At 41.1% G+C, this 23,258-nt stretch overlaps 2 long non-coding RNA genes across 2 annotated transcripts; both read left to right on the forward strand.

Moving 5' to 3' along the window:
* The first annotated feature begins 9,581 nt into the window (after window positions 1-9,581).
* On the forward strand, window positions 9,582-15,524 carry LOC145123687 (uncharacterized). Its single transcript, XR_013715240.1, has 9 exons — window positions 9,582-10,286; window positions 10,384-11,968; window positions 12,688-12,718; window positions 12,815-12,925; window positions 13,020-13,204; window positions 13,295-13,413; window positions 13,855-13,931; window positions 14,840-14,905; window positions 15,346-15,524. It is a non-coding gene; the product is annotated as an uncharacterized LOC145123687 (long non-coding RNA).
* Window positions 15,525-22,235: 6,711 nt separating this feature from the next.
* Window positions 22,236-22,947, forward strand: LOC145124036 (uncharacterized). The gene is made up of 2 exons (XR_013715479.1): window positions 22,236-22,372; window positions 22,769-22,947. It is a non-coding gene; the product is annotated as an uncharacterized LOC145124036 (long non-coding RNA).
* Window positions 22,948-23,258: the final 311 nt, after the last annotated feature.

Here is a 23,258-nt window from a genome sequence, read left to right on the forward strand (position 1 = left end):
TGTAGTCGATTTGTCTACAATTATAATGATTGTAATTTTCACAATTACTCTAGGGCTACAAACACTAAATCCGGACAGTGATTATGTCGAATTTATGTTTTCACCAAGTGTCTTGGTTTCCCTCATATGTTTAAGGTTCTGTGACAGAATTTTATAACAAACCTTGTGTTGTGTTTAGACTTTTATGGTATTTTAATTTAGCTATTAGTTTTGTTGTGATTAAGTTGTGGTTATGATTGAATTTTAATCAATTTTATACTTTAGTTTTAATCTACTAAATGTGCTAAATTAAATGTTCCAAAAAGCTGATCATTACAACATACCAAACATTGCATCAGATGATAGATTTAAAATAAGATGTTCAGTTCCATAATATATCTTATAACAAATTTATTATACTACATTGTTATATTTAGGTTGTGGGGAGTAGTCACAGCCAAACCACCGACCAACTCAACGTCACGTATGTATTTTATCATTCCACAACCAACCCACTAGGTTGTGGAAATGATATTCACCGGTGGATTGATAATGAAGGGGCAAAAAGGAGGAGAGAGAAGAAGAGAAAATGTGAGGGAAAATGAATGAACCAATCAGAAGGCTCGTCTTGTTCCATCTTCACCACCACTAGAAGCCACTCCACATCCAAACCACCGGTCCACATGGTGGTGTTCACCGGTGGGTTAGTGTGTCATATGTATACCACATAGGAAACTCACGCGTGGGTTCACACCCACTCCGGATAGCCTATCATATTGTTTCCGTAGAACAAACCACTTGAGAAATCATTGTCGACAGATTTTACTAATTAAATCATTGCCTTTTAAATTATTTATCACTCCATCCATCTCAAAATCATTGTCCACAGACAAAAAACACACAGATTAAGAAAATATTAACTTCTTTTTGGTAAGGCAAATACAAATATATACTAAACTACTCCTAAATTATTTCACAGTGGGACTTGAACCCTCAACCCCAAGGAGCGAGGAATGGCAACACTGGATACCACTGGGCTACAAGCCATTTGGTTAAGGAAATATTAACTACCACTAACTTTATTAAATGAAATGACAGTTATATCTTTTTGTTGCATTTAATTTCATTGTATTTGCATTTAATTTCATGTTAGTTTAACTAATAATGGTGGGTATTTTAATAAAATAAATATTTATTTTTAGAATAAAACTATTATTTTGGGACAAACCAAAAAGGAAATATTGACTATTAATATGGGACGGAGGGAATATATGGTTACAAAATAATCGTTTGAATTATTGGAAAATTGTTTATTTTTTGTTTTGATTGTTTTTTCCTCTACAAAGTTAATTGATTGCTTTGTATGTTATGTTCGTTATTGGAGTTCTTGTTTGATTTTTGATATTAAAGTATACCGATCGATATGTTTGTTATGCTCATTGGGTTTTGTATGGAAATCGGACGATTTAGCATTTCAGTTACTTGATTATAGTTTGAGTTGATACCTTGGAAATTTCATTTATATCAACATGTTTTGTTTCTTTACACAATTAGGTGTAAAACCTATTTATTATATGTGTTAATTAAAAAAATTTAAATATAAAGATCAAAATATTTAAAAACTTTGGATTAATAAGAAAATAAGAAAAATAATGAATTATTAAAATTGATTTTTTTTATCTTTTAAATTTAAATAAATAAACAAAATAAACTAAAGAGCCTTAATTTGGTTATTTTAAAATAAGAATGTAAGTCCATTAATGAAATTGATATTCATTTATTACTACATTTATTGTAATTATTACATTAAAGTATTATGTGGAATTTATTAAAATAGAAAAACTCATGAAATGACATGTGGAAAAGAAATAAATTCAAAATAACTACAAAATGACATTTGGCAAATTGAATAAGAGTGTAACATATGGCAAAAAAAACAATCATTTATTAGAGTTGTTGGAAATTTTTGTATGTGTGTGTGTGTATATATATATATATATATATATATATATATACACACACACACACATACTAACTTTGGATATATATATATATATATATATATATATATATATATACATATGTTGTATATACAATAAACTCTAAGTGGGTTTGTGATCTCATTCGTGAGAGTTTCAAAATGATATATTGTGTGTCCAAAATGGAGTATGTGTGAATGAGATATCAATACTCAAAGTTGGGTATTTGAGAATAGAATTTAGCAAAAGAGGTGAGTGTGGGAATAAGTCCCACATTGGTAGAAAGACCATACTCAAGTGAGTTTATAACCTGGACCTCTACTGCCTCATTCGATACACATGAAAATACTCATCTTTTTCCTCATTTTCTCTATTCGATTCAGAAACGGAGCCAAGAACTAACATATATCAACATACTATTATTTCTTTACCCATAAGAGTTATGTGCTTTTGTTTCTTTACCTATAATCATGGTTGTAGAACTCGCTACTCGGTATCTGTTTGGCCGACTACCAAGTAGTGACTACTTGGGGAGTACTTAGATTTGGTAGTTCATGTAGAAATATTTTTAGGGAAATTATATGTGTCAAAATCATAAGTTAAAACCATAAGTTGATTGAAATATATAACAAAATTAGATACACAAAAACTGAAAAACATACAATGGTCTCACTTCGTGAATAATTACTGAAAATTTAAGATATGTGTAGTTAATAATCACATGTGTGTGTGTGTTAAATAATAAATCATTAAATATATTATACATATTAATCACTGAGTTGACCGAGTTTTACAACACTACTCGCTTCAGTAAAGGGTCGATCGGGGAGTACTCGGATTCTGTAACTCGCATCGGTAAGGGGCCAAGTAGGGAGTACTCGGCAGAGTAATCGGCTAACTCGGCGAGATTTACAACACTGCCAATAATAGCTACGTACTTTTGACTTTTTACCCATAATAACAATGTACTTTTGTTTCTTTACACATAATACCATCATTCTTCTATTTCTTTACTCATAATAACAAAGTACATTGGCTTTTTTGTAGAGCATTTCTAAATAACATATATATACATATATATATTTTTCTTTTCATTTGTAAGTTTGTTTGGTTTTTTGTGTAAGATATGCTTATGGTATCATATATAGAAAATGTCTGACTTGAACAACGAACGAGTATTTTGTTAGTTTGTATAAAAAATGGAGTTATTTAATAATATAAAAGTTGAAAATAATGTAGAAAACAATATTTAATCACAAGTTGGGTCTAGCCCACTTAGCTAACATGGTGATTCTAACATACACACAGACATAATCTTAAGATTCCTAATTATTCAAAATCAACCCCATAGTTGTGAATGTCTCTCACTTTGACCACAAACAACATTATGTTTTTACAATGTTCATGAAAATAGAAGTAAAAAAATGCAGTAATTTCATGCAGCTATGGCAGGAGGTTGTTGTTGATGATTTCTAGGGTTACCTTTGTGATTCCAGATGAGGGTTGTCTTGATAAGCTTATGTGGCACGAGATGCCTCAAACATATACTAACTTGTCGTTCATAAAAAAACAATTATTAACCACCACCTTTGGTTGATGGTAGAGAAGGGTGACCATGATTCAACAGAAGATGAGAAATTAAATATTTTGTAACTTATTTTTGTTGGATTAGGTGTCTAAGCCCATAACTATATTTGGTATGTACTTGACCTGGTTGTAGCATGATCCTTTTGGGTTGCCTTCATCAGAGCAACTTGACTGGATGAATAATGGAGAAAGAGGTTATTATAGTTCATTAATATATTATAGGAATAATATATTAAAGGAGAAATCATATTATTTAATTAACATTGGTCAAGAATTAATTTAGAATTAGTTTTGTGGTCAAAAGAGGTTAATTGAATTAAGGGGACTGAAGTTGTAATTATAAGATAATTGTATTTTGGGCTGAGGAACCCTATGGAAAGGGGTTGGACGAAATCTTATGGGAGCCCATAAGGATTTCGTCCACGGGCTAGTTTCTGGAAGATTCTTATGGGCTGCTTAGAGCCTAAGCAATCGGATGAGGTCTTTGACTGAAACCCTAATTCCTCACCTATATAAAGGGTCCCTAGGCTTCACAAATTCGGCTACCACTTAAACCCTAGAGATCATAGAGCCGATTTTAAGCCTTCCCCCTCTCTCTTCAAGATCATCCAATTTGCTTTGGTGTTTGTGATTCATTAGAGACATCACATTTAACGTGCTAGGTTGTCAAAAGCTCAAGATCATCAAGCTACAATCAAAGGTAACATTCGTACTTGTTTATTTATGTTGATTTCGATTTTGATATGCTAGATCTAGGGTTTATGAGCTTTGGATAATTGTTGCATGTATAAATAGAAAAACCTAGATCCAAAGCTTTAGGGTTTGTATGTGCACCATAGTTTTGATGTTTTGCTCATAACCTAACAGTGGTATCAGAGCCTAGGTCGTTTTTCTTTTGTATTTGATGCATTGTTGAATTATTCAAAGCTGAAAAATCGAAAAAATCTTGCCTCTGCCTGATGAACTCATCGAGTCACCTGATGAACTCGATGAGTCAGGGCAACTCGACGAGTCCAATCTGTGACTCTTGAGTCGGGCAGTCTGGTGGCTGATTTTTCATGATTTTGACTGAAATTGAATTAGTATAATTACCAAAAACATTTTTTGGCTGTTAAAATCCGATTTTTTCAATAAGGTATGGATTATCCTAATGCAATTCAAAGATAATTGTCATAAATAAGATAATTACTTGTTTTATATGATAAAGATTAATTATTTGTATTTTGATTTGAATTATCTAGTCAAGAAAATAGATTAGGTCAAATTATGTGATAAAGATTAATAATATGATTAATTAATTATTTTTCAAATTTGATCTAAAAGATGTTTTGAAAAGTTTCAAAACGTGCCCTCAAGTTTTGGAATTTAAATTTTTTATTAAAAGTTTTAATTTTGAAATACTTAAATCCTAAACCCTCGAATTTTACAAGTTTAAAATTCAACCCTTATACTATTATAATATTATAAGATTAATAATTATATATATCTATAAGATTAAGCTAGTCTTACCGTTAGTAGGCCTCATTCACGAAGCCGGTCTATAAGGGGGGTATAAGGTTGCTGCCTATAAAATGGCAGTTTAATGGGTGTCCACTCTCACTCACCGCTTCCTTGATTGGTGGAGGGTCGTTAGTCGAACGGGTATGATAGGTCAACTAATTCCTCATTAAAAATATAATGTTTAATAAAGTAACTAAATGTTTTTTTATAAAATTCACAATCTTAGTTACTTTAGGAAAAATGTGAAATGATGCTATTCCATGAAATTACACTTTGCACCCTGCCAAGTTGTTAGTGGAGCGTGCGTGGATAACCGGCACATTAATTTGGGACTAACAAGGGTAGCTCGATGTTTATCATAGATTAATAGAGCGTGTGTGGCTAACTGGCACATTGATTAGGTGGTAAATGACATCGAGAGTACCAAGTACATTTGCATGGTTATTCACACCTTATTTGTGATCCTCGGTATCCCAGTCACAAACTTGAAGGGCATATTGAGATTTAAACATGCCATTGAAAAGTTCAATGAATCTTAAAAGATTTAAGAATTTCAACTCATTTAAAACTAAATTGTCTTTTTCGTTTTTCATGGTGGAAATTGGTAAATCGTCATTTACCCACCTTCAAAATATTTGCAGTTAGATTACGGCATCCCTCTTCTGAATTGTAAAGAATTGTGTTGGGTCCTAGCCCTAATTTCTCATTTGGGTGTTTAATTGGGGATTCTTGTCTAATCTAAACTTTGTTCCTTTTCTATTTCAGATGTCTACTTCGAACAACAACAACGCTTCTGGCTTGACCTCTTCCGGCTCATTTTCACTCATGAACTTGTGTGGGAGGGTGATATTTGATGGGTCCAATTTCAATGATTGGATCCGCAACATTCGCATGGTCACCCATTACGATGACAAATAGTATGTTCTCGACAAGGAGCTGAAGGAGGTGAACGTGAACACTGACACCCCCGAAGAAATTGTTGCTTACGAAACTCATGAGCGAGATGCTACGAAGGTTCATTGCATCATGCTCGCAACAATGACTGCGGAACTCCAAAAGTACTATGAGGACTACTATCCCTATGAGATGCACCAAGATTTGATGGAAGGCTACCATCAAAATGCCAGGCAGGAACGGTATGAGATCATTGTTGCGATGATCACTACCAAAATGAAGGATAGAGAGTCCATCACGGCCCACTTGTAGAAAATGCAGAGATACGTGGACCGCTTGTTGAAGTTAAATGTTAACTTCGATGAGGAGTAGGCCATAGATATTATTCTACACTCCTTACCTCCTTGCTATGACCAGTTTCGTATGACTTACCACATGAAGAAGGAGGAGGTCACTCTAAGCAAGATTCAAGGCCTGCTAAGTCCTGCTGAGAGTAGTCTAAAAGGCGAATCTATTGTATCTACTCCTATTACTGCTGACCCTGTCTTGGATTTTGGGCAAGGAAAAGGAAAGAAGAGGAAGACTCCTTCTAAGAGCCACAAGGGAAAGTCTCACGATGGTTCCTCTTCTAGTGGAACCAAAGCTGGTCCTGCTGCTCCCTCTTCCAACCCGAAGGATGCAGAGTGCTACTACTACCATGAGAAAGGGCATTGGAAACGAAGCTACCCGAAGTAGCTGCAAGACATCAAGGATGGGAAGATAAAGCCCAGCTTCGCATGTATTTATACTATTCAATCTAATAACTCATCACATGCTATGTCTTGGGTCCTCGATACAGGATTTGGTTTTCACATTTGTTCTGATTTGCAGGGTCTAAGAAGAAGTAGGGATGCAGACATGGGAAGATAAACTTGATCATGGGGAATAGGAAAGTGTCGCATGTCACCAAGATTGGAGTTTACTCTTTCGTGCTTAGTAGTGGGTTAGGTTTAGATTTGAATAATTGTTGCTATTCGTCAGAAATGACATGAAACATTATTTCTTTTCATGGTTTGTATAAACAAGGTTTTAGATTTTCGTTTAATAATGAAAATGGTTCTATTAATGCTTTCTTTAATGGTACTTTCTATTTTGAAGCATTGCCTAGTAATGGAATATATGAAACTGTGATGGTTATAGACAACTTAGGAAATGACGTGTTGCATATCGATTCTTCTAATGGTTTGGATAAGGCATGCTCTTGGCATTGTCGTCTTGAACATGTCAAAAAGAAGCGCATTGCCCAACTCCAAAAGTATGGAGTCTTGGAGCCATTCGACCTTAGGGACGATGACACGTGCGAGTCTTGTTTGCTTGGAAAGATGACCAAGTCACCCTTCACTAGCACTTGTGAAAAGGGGGAGGGTTTATTGGATCTCATACATACCAATGTATGTGGGACCTTTAAATCCACCACAAGGGATGCGAACCGCTTCTATGTGAGTTTTACCGATGACTATAGTAGATATGGGTATATCTACTTAATCAAGCACAAGTCAGAAACCTTTGAAAAGTTCAAAGAGTTTAAGCAAAGAAGTGGAGAATCAGCTGGGCAGGAAAATTAAGATGCTCTGATCCGATCGAGGTGGTGAGTACCTTAGTATTGAATTCCACGACTACCTCACGGAATGCATAATTATTTTGCAATCGACGCCACCTAGGACACCGCCGTTGAATGGTGTGGCTGAGAGGCGCAATCGAACCTTGTTGGACATGGTTCATTCCATGATGAGTCGGGCTTCGTTACCTATGTCATTTTAGAGGTATGCCTTAGAGACTGCCGCCCATATCCTTAATCTAGTCGCGGCTAAGAAGGTTGCCAAAACACCTCACGAGATGTGGACAGGGAAGGTTCCCTCGTTGGCACATATCAAGGTTTGGGGTTGTGAGGCTTTCGTAAGACGAGCGATTCACGAAAATACCGAACCTCGTAGTGAGCGGTGTATTTTCATCGGCTATTCGCAGAAGTCCTTTGGATATCTCTTCTATAGACCGAGTGACAATGTTGTCTTCGTTGCAAGGAGAGGGGTTTTCCGAGAGCGAGAACTCATATGCCAAGAGGACAGTGGGAGGCAAATTGATCTTGAAGAGCTTCAAGAATCAAGCGATGAAGGAACCTCTAACACTGGCCCTCAACCCGAGGAAGAAACTCCTGTTGAACCGATTGACGAGTCCTTACCTCTTAGACGTTCCAGTAGAGTTAGTGTTCCACCTGTGTTGTATGGTTTTCATATAACAAGTGAAGGTGATATGTTTATTAGTGATAGTACACTGATAAATTTGGATGAGCCTAACAACTACAAGGAAGCCATGGCAGGCCCGAAGTCTGGGAAATGGAAAAAGGCTATGGACAGCAAGATTCAGTCCATGTATGACAATCAAGTTTGGAACTTGGTTGACAATGTGCCAGGTCGTAAGACGGTAGAGTGCAAGTGGATATTCAAGAAGAAGACCGACATGGATGGAAAAGTACACACTTATAAGGCGCTATTGGTTGCGAAGGGCTTTACTCAAACTCCCGGAGTTGACTATGATGAGACCATCTTACCAGTTGCGAAGATTAAATCTATAAGGGTTATGCTAGCCATTGCTGCATTTCATGACTAAGAAATATGGGAAATGGACCTCAAAACCGCTTTCCTTAATGGGAAGTTGGCTGAAGATGTTTACATGAGTCAGCCAGAAGGTTTTGTCAATACAGAGCACCCTAATAGACTGTCTAAGCTTGAGAAATCCATTTATGGATTGAAACAAGCATCTCGCAGATGGAATCTTTGTTTCGATGAGAAAGTCAAAGAGTTTGGTTTTTTGAGATGCGAGGATGAGTCATGTGTATATTGATGGGTTTTGAGCAAAAGAACATCCTATGTGCACATGCAAAACCCCAAAGCTTTGGATCTAGGTTTCTGTATTGTACATGCAAATTTATCCAAAGCTTGAAACCCTAATCTAGCATACTATTAAAAGCGATATGTACAATAAAACTAGTTTAGATGATACCTTTCAATAGTTGCAAGAATCTGTGATCTTCAAGAAGCTTAGTGTCACAAGTGTAACACCTCTAATGGCTCACAAACACCACAAGCAAGAAGATGATCTAGAAGAGAGAAGGAGAAGAACAATTTCGGCTATAGTAACTCTAGGGTTTCTTGGTGTAGCCGAAACTGAAGCCCTGGGGTCCCTTATATAGCTGAGCTGCTAGGATTTCAGTTAAAACCCTAATTGGATGACTTAGGCCCTAAGCAGCTAAAGAACCTTCTGGAATAAGGCCTCCTTGGACGAAATTAGAGTGAGCTTCCACTCCTAATTTCGTCCCCCTTATGTCCATGAGGGTTCATAGCCCAAAATCAACTATCTTATAATTGACAGTTCCAGTCCCCCTTATTTAATTAATCTCACTACTAGAAAACAGCCCTTTAATGACGCGCAAACAATGACACGCGCTGATAGAGGACGCGCATTTGTGCGTGCCCTAAAATTAATGTCCAACGAAAAAAAATTAAAAACACGAAAGACACCTAAATTTAAGTGGGTGTCGTGTAGAGATGTCGTTTTATAAAATTTTAATATGCGCGTCCCTCTTTCATGCAACTAAAGGGGGAAACCAAATCCCCAAAAAATTCAAGTACCCCGCCTTCCCCAAAAATCGAACCTCACCATATCTTTCATGGAGTCGGCGATTGGGGGTCTACGACTCCTCAAACTCGAAACGCCGGTGATTTTAAGGTTTTTCTTGTCCCCGATATCAAAGAAGAACTAGGGTTTTATGCTATGGACCTCACAAGTGCGCACCCTTTTTCACTCCACTCTTTCTCTCTCTACAAACAACCTAGCAACAGCAGCAGCAGCACAAGAAAGATGGGCGAAGGAAAAGGCTCATCCCTGGTTCATCTTCTAGTTATCATCTTATGCTTAGTTGCTTTTGGTTTCGCCATTGCCGCCGAACGCCGCCGTAGCTAGGGTTTTCTGCTCGATTCCTCTGTACACATTGATTTTCTCATGTTTAGCGACGATTATATCTGCTGGCTTGCTAAATGAGTTCGTCGTTTCAATTCCATTCTTTTGCTTCATGAGATCGAGGTTTTTGAACACTAAAGCTGCTATGAACCTTCACACAGATAATGCAACCAATTCCACTTGCTGCGTGTACGATTCAGATGTAGCAGTAGGCTATGGCGTTGGTGCATTTCTGTTTCTTCTCTCAGGTGAATCCTTACTCATGGGAGTAACCAAATGCATGTGTTTTGGAAGGCCATTAGCACCTGGTGGAAATCGAGCTTGGACCATCATCTATTTCACATTCTCACTGTAAATCTCTCAACATATATACAAAAGAAACAAACTTTTTTGTCCTAATTCTTGAAAATTGAAACTAAAAAGTGTTATCTTTTTGCATAATTTGTAGGCTGAGTATTGTGGTTGCAGAAGCTTGTTTGATAGCAGGGGCAAAGAAGAATGCATTGGCCGGTCTTCTGGTAATTTTTGTTAATTATACTTGGATGAAAAACCTAAGCTCGCAAAAGGAGCTGCTAAAGCTGTATATGAGTTATATGTGATGGTTACTCGTGGTCTTTTATCACCTGATCTAAGGTATACTATGTAAACCTTAAACCCTAAACCTAAATCATGAACTGTTTTGGATGTATTGGAAGAGAGATACTGTCCTATTTGATGTTAGTCAAGTTTCTACTTCTCTTGTTGGTCATGAGCCCAAAGTTGATTGGTTTGATGTGGTTTGGTTTCAAATTTGATTGGTTTGATCTTGTTGGTCAAGACAAAATGAAAAAATGGAAAGTTTCAAATGATTTCAATCGTGCTTTCTGTAATGGCCATGTGGATTCACATAGTCGCTTATTTTTTTTATTTTAATTTTCCCATGGAAGTTTGGAATTTGGTGAAGCTCAAAGTTAACATTAAGCATAAGCCTGGAAGTTGGTTTGAGATAATTCAGGAACTCCTAGTTTCTCTTAAGTCTAAAAATATTGGTAATTTCATCAAGAAAATGGCTTTGGCAGCTTCTATTTACCACATTTGGAAAGAAAGAAATAAGAAACTTTTTGGAAGACAAATTAATTTTGTGGATAAAGTGGTCAAGATCATTTTTGAAGACATAATACATAAGATGTTTAGCCTTAAATTGGGATATCTAGTTCTGAATGTCGAGATTTGCAAAATTTGTGTTCCAGTCAATAATGAAGTCTGTATTAATGGGGATCAAAACAAAGTTTAAGTTGGGTTGGAATGTTTGATGGCAGAGTTGCTGTCAAAAAAATATTATCAACAGGGATTTATTTGTCTCTGTTATCAGGAAGAACAATAAGTATTTTAGGAATAATGAGATTTTGGAGAGTTGAGTGTTAATAAGAATTATTTGGAACTGTTCTATTCAGGTCAAATTATATAGAATCAGAGATGGGTCAAATAAAAATTGGTTTATTAAAATGTGGCTGAAAGGGTATTTTCGACATTTGTTGGGAAAAATGAATATTGGTGAGATAATTGGAGGTTATTGGTTCAACTGTACGTATCTTGAAGAGGTTATTTTCGAATTAAGGTGGAGAAAGAAATGTGAGGCCTGTGATTGGAATTTTGTTTGTCTGATCATAAGGTTTTTTTGTCATTTGTGGAAGAAAAAGGAAATACCCTGAGATAAGTGGAATGTGTTGGATTAATTGTATATATTTGGAAAAGGGAATTGTCGTTATAAGGGGGAAAAGTGTTAATTAAAAGATTCGTTTGGTGGTATATTGGTTTGGTCAAAGGGTATTTTAGACATATTGCAAACTTTTTTTTGTTGTCGTTGAAGTTTTTTGGGTCCTGTCGCTGCCTTCTGATCATTGCGGTATCGTGTTGATCTTTGGTTTCAATAATTCTAAGGATTCTTTTTATCGGCTTTGGTGGTTGAAGGTGCAAGTGTATATCGGTCATGGGCATTTTTGGTATATGGAAGATTATAAGTTTTTTCTTATGGCTTCCTGGGTTCTTTTGAGGTTAGTGGGTTACAACAATCTTTTAATTTTATTTTTTCTTATATATTCTGGATTGTATTGCTTTCAAAAATGGTGGTTACTTATTTAGGGGCATTTTGGTCAGCTTGTTAATTTTCATAGAATTCGGTATTACTGGGAAAGAAATGGGTGCACCCCTGTTCCTTTTTATCGAAGTAGCCTCTTCTTTGATATTTTTTTTCTTCCAATCTCCTTGGTTTGAGAAGCAGGGGTTGCTTGATCAGAAGTTTTTCTGTTATTGGTCCATGATTGACAAATTTATGGAAGGGTTTCTTGTTCTTCATACTGCTGATTTTGATCCTAGTCAAGACTGTTGGGTTCATTGTTATGTCATAAACAAAGGGCAATTCTTGAATATTCTTGTTTGGTTTGCGGCTGATCAAAATATTTTTTTTTTCCTTTTGAAAATGCTGTTGCTGAGTTTGATTCTTGCCATGGCTGTTGGGTTAACTTTAATTTTGAAACCAAGGGGCAATTTTGGAATTTTATATTGTGGTTGAGATCAAAGTTCAAGAAGGTGTTCCAATTTTCATGATTTCTACAAAGGAATTGATGATCAGTTTTACATATAAAATTTCTTTGCATCTCGGTTTCATCCCGAGTTTCATTAAGTTTTTACCTTTTGAAGTGGTTTTTGAGATTTTGCTAATGAGTTTCATTAGAGTTTTTTACAAATTCTCTTTTCATGCATATGCCTCCAGCAAAGCCACTTAGTGAAATGATGCCATCCTGGTACGTGTAAATCTTGAAGAAGCTTAGTGTTACTTTTTCTCTTTGAGGTAATAATAATATTCACTGATATTATGATATATGATGTTGTCTTTTCAGTAACTGAAGTCAATGTAAGTCAAAACATGAGAAATATATAAGATCTACAGGAAAAAATTACTGATAGATGTGTCTGGATGGCTTCATCAATACATAAGGGTAAAGAAGAAGGTGATGTGATGATTAATTGATTAGTAAAAATTTTAACATTCTTTTAACATAAGTAGTAATACATTTTGGGTGTTATTTGGTGAATCTTTGTTAGGAATGTTCTATATCAACAGATGAAAAATATGTTAATTTATATCTCCATGATTATACTGGTAAGATTGGTGAAAAATAGGGACAACAATGAAATCGAAGGTTTTTGCATTAATTTGTAGCATTCAGGCATCCATGGAATCCATTCGCGACTCTCTTGCTGAGGAGTTGGTTAAATTGACAGAGGAGGTAGAGTTTCCTTTTTTTCCATTATGTTATACATTTTGGATGGTAAATGTATATATTACCCTTTGATCTCATATGCTTTTTTTGGTGCAGTATGAAAGATTATGGTCAAAAGTGTCTATGCTGCCTGGCTTAAAAGCAGAACTAGAAGCATTAATACGAAGGCACTCTGCTGTCCTGTACTGGAGTTGATGGGTGAACAAGATGAGGAGGTGAAATTACCTTTTCACCCTTGATTGATTAAGGGTAGTTTTTGTATTTTCATATAACTAGTACCATCTTGGTAGCTGTATCTTATTTTGATTGTTTACTTATTTTATTATCACTAGTTTGTTTTTGTAGCACCTGGTTCTTGGTACGTATTCTGTTATTAAATCTTCAATTATTTTTGCATTTTTGGCCTTGGACTCGGCGAGTCGAAGGACTGACTCGCCGAGTAGAAGCGGGATGAGACGCGAAGTTTAAGTTGCGGACTCGGCGAGTAGCCGCTGTCTGGACAAAAACCCTAATCTAGGAGTTTGCACCCTATTTAAACGACCTTGTGCAGCCTCCATTCCCCCATTTATGCTCCCAAACACTTCTCATAGCAAACCCTAGCCGTTCTTGAGAAAATCTAAGGCTTTTGAGTGATTCTTGTGAGTTTTGACCTCAAGGAAGAAGGAAGAGCATAGAAGGATCAAGAGGAGACTGAAGGATTCAAGTTTGGTTTATCATTTGCAGTCTACAGAAGGTATAAAGTCTGAACCTTGCTCATTCATTTGTTAGATCCCTTTTTGAGGTGAATTAGGGCTTTTATAAGCCATTTTTGGTGGCCAACCATGTTTGCAAACATGGTTGGGGGTTTGAGCTTCTGGATCATGTCAATATTGGAGTCACAAGACAGATTTGGGTTGCTTTTGCACCCAAGGAAGGCCCCATGCAACAAAAGAACCATTTTAGAGCCTTTTAAGCTCAAAAGTCCCACGCATGCACGTAAAGTTTGTAACTTTACGTGCTAGATCGAGTTTAGGGGCTTGGATCTATCTTTTGGACAAGTGTTGTACATCAGAAATCGAAGTTTTAAGGAGCGGAGGTGACCGACTCGATGAGTCCACTCCTGGACTCGGCGAGTCCAAGGGTTCTGTCCCATATCTATGAGGGTCAAAAGGACCAGTTGAGTGTGGAAAGGTTTTAGGGAGTCCCGGGGAGTGACCCAACGTTCTGGACTAAGCAAATTGTTCTGGAAATTCATGGTACTCGACGAGTGCATGAACGGACTCGGCGAGTCCAAGGCAATCTTCATAGAACTCGACGAGTTGTTCATCAACTCGGCGAGTCAAGGACAGAACGTGTTCATCGGATGAAGATTAACTCGACGAGTTGTTCATACAACTCGACGAGTTGGATGAAGGACCATTGAGTATCAGTTAGGAAGTGAACTCGTCGAGTCAATGCCTAACTCGACGAGTAGAGACGGGAGTAGAGGCAATCGACTGGATATGGACTCGACGAGTTGGCAAGCCAACTCGGCGAGTCGGGTCAACTGGAAGTTGACTTTGACTTTGACTTGACTTTGGTTTGGAATCGGTCAGGGGTAAAATAGTCATTTTACCCTGGGAATAGTATCAATGTCTGATTAAGTGTTTTATGGAAATATAGTCGGGGGATCACCGGAGCAGTTGTCAGACATTTGCGGATCAGCTTTTCAGCAGCCAGCCTTTTGAGGTGAGTTACCTTCCAGTAGGGGTGGGTCTAAGGCCACAATGCCGGCCCACCAATGAGGAGTATTAGAAGATGATTGTCTTTGTGATAATTATCTTGGTCTGGTGTGTGTTTGGTTATGAGTTATATATGTATGATATGTTACGTGCATGATAGGGATAGTTTCTCTGATAGTGGTCCTTAGGACCAAGGGGTAGGTCAGTACCCGGATATGCCTGACTGTATGCTTATATCTTGTTATTATATGCTAGTGGTAAGGGGTGGAATAGTCCCCAGTTACCGGTTGAAAGATACCAATGATGATTACCGGTTGAAAGATACCGATGACGATTACCGGTTGAAAGATATCGATGATGATTACCGGTATCTGGTATTATATGGTATGTGGTATGTTGGGGGAACTCACTAAGCTTTGTGCTTAAGGTTTCAGTTTTTGGTTTCAGGTACCTCTTCGTCTAAGGGGAAGGAGCCGGCGGCGTAGCATGGCATCACACACACATCTGATTTTCCGCACGGTGTTTTCTGGGATTGTACTCTGATATGATATTTGTTTATGTTGTGGGTTTCAAACATGATACTTGATTTTATGAGATGACGTGTTTATACAATATTTTCTAGTGAATGTTTTATGAGTTAATTAATTAAAAATGAAATTTTTGGACTTGAATTTTGGGATGTTACAAGTTGGTATCAGAGCCCTGGTTTGAGGGATTCGGACACACCCTCGGGGGTGTCTGGACTCAAACTGAGGGGCTAAAAGATTTTTACAATAAAATGGTTTCTAAAAATCTAAACGGAAGGATTTTAAGAAAGACAAGGTGTGTGATGCATGCGACCGGCCGGGCTCAAGTAAGTTTTCCCCAAGATACCCATACTTGTTATGTTATGCTATACGGCTTTGATTCAGAATTGCATGCTAGAATAGGACTAAGGATCTAGGAGGATGCCTTGTGTGCCTGATATTTGATTCTGTGAATTGCATGCTAGTTAGGGCTGAGGATCTAGGAGGATGCCTTAGATGCCGTTGTGTGAGCTGTATGCTAGGGCTGTTTAGTTAGCAGTAGGATGGCCTGTATAGGTTATGCCTGATTTGGTTACTCGATGCACAAATGCTGCTTGTTTTGTGCTATGGGGGTTCTGGCCACCTTCGACTAACTAATGAATGGATATGTGACAGTATCCGCAAGCTAGTTAGCGGGAGGTGGTGGGGACTCCTAGTGCAGCTGATGGCGGAGGGTAGGTCGGAGAGTGCCTTAGGGAAGCCTAGGATGAGGTCAGTGGAAAGGGTATCGGTAAAAGGGACTTGGTGAAGTCGAAGCAATCCTTGAGGAAAGCACGGGTAGATGTGGAATGTAGTATGGGCCCGTACTACTGAAAGCAGAGGACCCGTACTCGAATCAAGGAGGGCCTAGATGAAACCGGGGACCTTGGAAAGTGTGTTAGATCTCTCGAGTATATGTATGATCCTGACATTTATGCGTGTATTTTCAGCATGGTGACCACACGACATGGAGCAGGAGGTTCCGGATCAGGATCGGGATCAGGCTCGGGTTCGGGATCCGAGCAGGTTGATGACGGGCTGCGCGAGTTCATCGCGTCTGAGATCACGAGAGGCGTCCTTGAGTCGACCCCTATCATTTTCGGGTAGATCAAGGAAGGGATTGTTGAGCTGATGGAGGATCGCCTCCGAACGTTCAGGAGTGATATGGCGTCTAGCCAGGTGGGTACGCGCACACTGTCCTTTAAGGACTTTCGAGGGAGTGGTGCGTCAGATTTCCATTGGGTGAAAGACCCCATTGCCGCTAGGAGATGGATCGCAGACATTGAGTCTGCGCAGCTGACGAGCTTCTGCCCGGAGGGGTCGAAGGTGAGATATGCAGCAGGATGCCTGCGAGACAGGGCTAGAGATTGGTGGGAGTCTGTTGGTGACTCATTGGGAGCCTCGGCTGTTAAGGCTATGACATGGTTAGACTTTGTGACCAGGTTCAAGGCGGAGTTTGCGCCAGCTGTGGAGCTTCAGCGGTTGGCCAGGGAGATCTTGGATATGAGGCAGACTACGGAGACTGTGGCGGAGATCACCGCCAAGTTCCGGGAGAGGGCATTGTTGGTGCCCCAGTATGCGGGAGATGAGGATATGAGGAGGACCCGCTACCATGACATGCTACGAGATGACATTCGGGAGCATGTTAGTTTTTCAGCTTGCCCTACCTAGGATTCCATGATTGCCAGGGCTAGGGAGAGGGAGATTGATCTGGATCACGTCTAGAAGAGGAAGGCAGTGGAGGGGCTGACGACTGGGGCTTCGGGGAAGAAGCCCAGGGGATCTGATGGTAGGCCGAAAGGCCAGGCAGGACGGGACCGCTGTGGGAAATGCGGTTGGTCACACGAGGGATCTTGTCGCACTGGGCCGGGTTCGGGCTGCTATAAGTGTGGCAAGGTGGGGCATTTTGGCAGGGATTGTACTGCCCCCGCCCCTGCGGTACAGATGACAGATCTTATATGCTTCCATTGCAATCAGAGGGGCCACAAAAGGGCCAATTGCCCGAGATTGACAGCAGCGCCAGCAGTGGCGCCGGTCTCAGCGACGGCGCGGGTTACAGATGGCCGGAAGGTCAAGGCAGAGGCTCCGGTGGTGCGGAGCCGAGCATTTCAGCTGACAGCCAAGGAGGCATGCGCTGCACCTGATGTGGTGACAGGTATGATTCTTTCCCTCTGACTTATTTTTATGATGTTTATGTTGTTGATATGTGCTCTGTTTAGGATCGTTCCATGTGAACGGCATCCCAGTTCAGGTGTTGTTTGATTCGGGCGCTACCTGATCGTTTGTTTCTCTTGCGCTCAACAAGAGATTTTCCGAGTCTTCGGTCATGTTGGATTGCCCTCTAGAAGTAGAGATTGCAGACGACCGATCGGTGCGAGCATCGACGGTATTCCGAGATTATGTGCTGAGATTATTTGAGGAGCGCTACCTGGTGAATCTGGTTCCCATACCTTTGCGAGGGAACAAGGTTATTATTGGTATGGATTGGCTAAGCCCCAATGGGGCAGTGATTGACTGCGCGCAGCAGTTGGTGCGAATCAGGACCCCAAGTGGGGGAGAGCTAGTGGTTCAGGGCGAGAGGCCGCAGCAAGGACCAGCTTTATGTTCGGCAGCAAGAGCTAGACGTTACCTGCAGCAGGGTTGCGCAGGTTATGTTGCGTATGTTATGGATACCCGAGAAACGGGTAGGGCGACGGTGGGCGATGTGCCCGTAGTACGAGAGTTCGCGGATGTATTCCCCGAGGAGTTGTCTGGGATACCTCCGGAGCGACAGGTGGAGTTCAAGATCGACCTTGTCCCTGGTGCGGCTCCGATAGCCAAGGCACCGTATCGGTTGGCTCCTCCCGAGATGCAGGAGTTGTCTACACAGCTGCAGGAGCTGTTAGACAAGGGTTTCATTAGACCGAGCAGTTCAACCTGGGGAGCCCCGATTCTGTTTGTAAAGAAGAAGGACGGGTCGCATCGGATGTGTATAGATTACCGGGAGCTGAATAAGGTAACGGTGAAGAACCGCTACCCACTCCCGATGATTGATGACCTCTTTGACCAGCTACAAGGAGCATCTTGGTTCTCCAAGATTGATTTGCGTTCAGGGTATCATCAGATGAGGGTCAGAGAGGAGGATGTGCAGAAGACTGCGTTTCGGACGCGTTATGGCCACTATGAGTTTGTGGTGATGCCTTTCGGGCTCACCAATGCTCCTGCCGCGTTCATGGACCTCATGAACCGCGTGTGTAGACCGATGTTAGACAGGTCTGTGATAGTATTTATTGATGATATCTTGGTTTACTCCAAGCCGCGAGAGCAGCATGAGAAGCATCTGCGGGAGGTTCTGGAGACTTTGAGGAGGGAGAACTTATATGCTAAGTTCTCCAAGTGTGATTCTGGTTGCGCGAGGTGCAGTTTCTTGGGCACCTTGTCAACCAAAACGGGATTTCGGTAGATCCGGCCAAAGTGGAGGCCTTGATGAGCTGGGAGGTTCCGAGGTCTCCATCTGAGATTCGGAGCTTTCTGGGATTGGCAGGCTACTATCGGAGATTCATTCAGGACTTCTCCAAGATAGCAGTTCCGCTCACCCGACTGACTAAGAAGTCGGTGGTGTATCGCTGGGGGCCTGAGCAGCAGGCCGCGTTCGAGGCACTGAGACAGAGATTGTGCGAGGCGCCAATCTTAGCCCTGCCAGAGGTCATGGAGGGTTTTGTTGTGTATTGCGATGCATCCATCGCAGGTTTGGGTGCGGTATTGATGCAGAGAGGGCATGTCATCGCCTACGCGTCGAGGCAGCTGAAGCCTCACGAGGCGAACTACCCGACGCATGATTTGGAGTTGGGTGCTGTTGTATTCGCCCTCAAGATTTGGCGACATTACCTCTATGGGGTTCGTTGTACGATTTACACGGACCACAAGAGTTTGAGGTATCTCATGGACCAGCCAAATCTGAATATGAGGCAGCGTCGGTGGCTTGATGTGGTAAAGGATTATGATTGTGAGATCCTCTACCATCCGGGAAAGGCCAATGTCGTGGCCGATGCGCTTAGCGGCAAGGCAGCGCCGATCAGGGATATCTGTCTGAGGATGACAGTGGTGACTCCGCTTCTGGAGCGGATCCGGGAGGCTCAGCAGGAGGCTATGAAGGAGGAACATCGGAAGAGTGAGCGGATTGTGGGGCAGGTTTCCTCCTTCGACTATGATAGCCGAGGGTTGTTGACTCTTCACCGTAGGGTGTGGGTCCCTTATCATGGAGGCGTGCGCCAGGTCCTGATGGAGGAGGCGCACAAATCCCGGTTCTCCATTCATCCCGGGGCGATGAAGATGTATAGGGATCTTCGTCTGGACTATTGGTGGCCCTGCATGAAGCGGGATGTGGCATGGTACGTGGAGCGGTGTTTGACCTGCAGGAAGGTCAAGGCCGAGCATCAGAGACCACACGACAAGGTGCAGCCGTTGGATATTCCGTTGTGGAAATGGGAAGACATCACGATGGATTTTATCACTAAGCTTCCCAGGACTGCGCGAGGAGTAGATTCGATCTGGGTCATCGTCGATCGATTAACCAAGAGCGCCCACTTTATCCCGATTCAGGAGAGCATTTCGGCCGAGAAATTGGCCGAAATCTATATCAGGGAGGTGGTGGCGCGGCACGGAGCGCCAGTCTCGGTGATTTCGGATAGGGATGTGCGGTTCACTTCCAGGTTTTGGAAGAAATTTCACGACGAGTTGGGTACTCCTCTGCATTTCAGCACCGCCTTTCACTCGCAGACGGATGGCCAGAGCGAGCGGACCATCCAGACTCTGGAGGACATGCTGCGAGCATGTGTTTTAGACTTCAGAGGTAGCTGGGATGCCTACCTTCCGTTGGCGGAGTTCTCGTATAATAATAGCTATCATGCGAGTATCGACCGTCCTCCCTTCGAGATGTTGTATGGGAGGAGGTGCAGGACCCCGGTATGTTGGGGCGAGGTTGGCCAGAGGGTCATGGGGAGCACCGAAGTAGTGCTCAAGACGACAGAGAAGATTCAGCAGGTCCGGAGCAGACTTCAGACTGCTCAGAGTCAGCAGAAAAGTTATGCCGATAGACGTCGATCAGACCTGGAGTTCCAGGTCGGGGATATGGTTCTCCTGAAGGTGTCGCCTTGGAAGGGCGTCATCCGATTCAGGAAACGGGGCAAGTTGGGTCCCAGGTATATTGGACCGTTTAGGGTTGTAGCCCGGGTGGGCAAGGTGGCTTACCGGCTGGATTTGCCAGCCGAACTCAGCCAGATCCACAGCACTTTCCATGTCTCCCAGCTACGGAAGTGCCTGGTGGACGACTCAGCAGTGGTACCCCTGGAGGACATTCAGGTTGATGACAGCCTGAATTACATCGAGCGGCCTGTAGTGATCCTCGACCGGAAGTCGAAGGATCTGAGGAACAAGAGGGTTGAGCTGGTAAAGGTGCAATGGCAGCACCGGAAGGGCTCAGAATGGACATGTGAGCCGATGGATGAGATGATGGAGCATTACCCAGAGCTGTTCCAGGATCGAGCAGCAGACTTCGAGGACGAAGTCTAAAATAAGTGGGGGAGATTTGTAGCACCTGGTTCTTGGTACGTATTCTGTTATTAAATCTTCAATTATTTTTGCATTTTTGGCCTTGGACTCGGCGAGTCGAAGGACTGACTCGCCGAGTAGAAGCGGGATGAGACGCGGAGTTTAAGTTGCGGACTCGGCGAGTCGGGTCCCGGACTCGGCGAGTAGCCGTTGTCTGGACAAAAACCCTAATTTAGGGGTTTGCACCCTATTTAAACGACCTTTATGCTCCCAAACACTTCTCATAGCAAACCCTAGCCGTTCTTGAGAAAATCTAAGGCTTTTGAGTGATTCTTATGAGTTTTGACCTCAAGGAAGAAGGAAGAGCATAGAAGGATCAAGAGGAGACTGAAAGATTCGAGTTTGGTTCATCATTTGCAGTCTACAGAAGGTATAAAGTCTGAACCTTGCTCATTCATTTGTTAGATCCCTCTTTGAGGTGAATTAGGGCTTTTATAAGCCATTTTTGGTGGCCAACCATGTTTGCAAACATGGTTGGGGGTTTGAGCTTCTGGATCATGTCAATATTGGAGTCACAAGACAGATTTGGGTTGCTTTTGCACCCAAGGAAGGCCCCATGCAACAAAAGAACCATTTTAGAGCCTTTTAAGCTCAAAAGTCCCATGCATGCACGTAAAGTTTGTAACTTTACGTGCTAGATCGAGTTTAGGGGCTTGGATCTATCTTTTGGACAAGTGTTGTACATCAGAAATCGAAGTTTTAAGGAGCGGAGGTGACCGAATCGATGAGTCCACTCCTGGACTCGGCGAGTCCAAGGGTTCTGTCCCATATCTATGAGGGTCAAAAGGACCAGTTGAGTGTGGAAAGGTTTTAGGGAGTCCCGGGGAGTGACCCAACGTTCTGGACTAAGCAAATTGTTCTGGAAATTCATGGTACTCGACGAGTGCATGAACGGACTCGGCGAGTCCAAGGCAATCTTCATAGAACTCGACGAGTTGTTCATCAACTCGGCGAGTCAAGGACAGAACGTGTTCATCGGATGAAGATTAACTCGACGAGTTGTTCATACAACTCGACGAGTTGGATGAAGGACCATTGAGTATCAGTTAGGAAGTGAACTCGTCGAGTCAATAACTCGACGAGTAGAGACGGGAGTAGAGGCAATCGACTGGATATGGACTCGACGAGTTGGCAAGCCAACTCGGCGAGTCGGGTCAACTGGAAGTTGACTTTGACTTTGACTTGACTTTGGTTTGGAATCGGTCAGGGGTAAAATAGTCATTTTACCCTGGGAATAGTATCAATGTCTGATTAAGTGTTTTATGGAAATATAGTCGGGGGATCACCAGAGCAGTTGTCAGACATTTGCGGATCAGCTTTTCAGCAGCCAGCCTTTTGAGGTGAGTTACCTTCCAGTAGGGGTGAGTCTAAGGCCACAATGCCGACCCACCAATGAGGAGTATTAGAAGATGATTGTCTTTGTGATAATTATCTTGGTCTGGTGTGTGTTTGGTTATGAGTTATATCTGTATGATATGTTACGTGCATGATAGGGATAGTTTCCCTGATAGTGGTCCTTAGGACCAAGGGGTAGGTCAGTACCCGGATATGCCTGACTGTATGCTTATATCTTGTTATTGTATGCTAGTGGTAAGGGGTGGAATAGTCCCCAGTTACCGGTTGAAAGATACCGATGACGATTACCGGTTGAAAGATACCGATGGTATTATATGGTATGTGGTATGTTGGGGGAACTCACTAAGCTTTGTGTTTACGGTTTCAGTTTTTGGTTTCAGGTACCTCTTCGTCTAAGGGGAAGGAGCCGGCGGCATAGCATGGCATCACACACACATCTGATTTTCCGCACGGTGTTTTCTGGGATTGTACTCTGATATGATATTTGTTTATGTTGTGGGTTTCAAACATGATACTTGATTTTATGAGATGACGTGTTTATACAATATTTTCTAGTGAATGTTTTATGAGTTAATTAATTAAAAATGAAATTTTTGGACTTGAATTTTGGGATGTTACAGTTTTATCTTAGTAACAAACGGAATAACTGATTGGTTTTATGGTAATTTTGCTGGTATGTTGCTGGAAGAGCTTTGTGCTGAAGGAGACGCACAGAGAACAAGTAAACATGCTTGTAAATAAGGTAAAAGAATATGTATTTTATAAATTTAGTAAAATGAAATTGATAAAAAAATATATATATTTTTTATAAAAATCAATAGCTACATAATAGTTTGGTGGCGAAATTCAAAAAAATTGAGTATACATTGT

This window comes from Lactuca virosa, chromosome 7 (genome assembly GCF_052849685.1).
Source record: "Lactuca virosa cultivar CGN04683 chromosome 7, Lactuca_virosa_CGN04683_v6, whole genome shotgun sequence".
Lineage (NCBI taxonomy): Eukaryota > Viridiplantae > Streptophyta > Magnoliopsida > Asterales > Asteraceae > Lactuca > Lactuca virosa.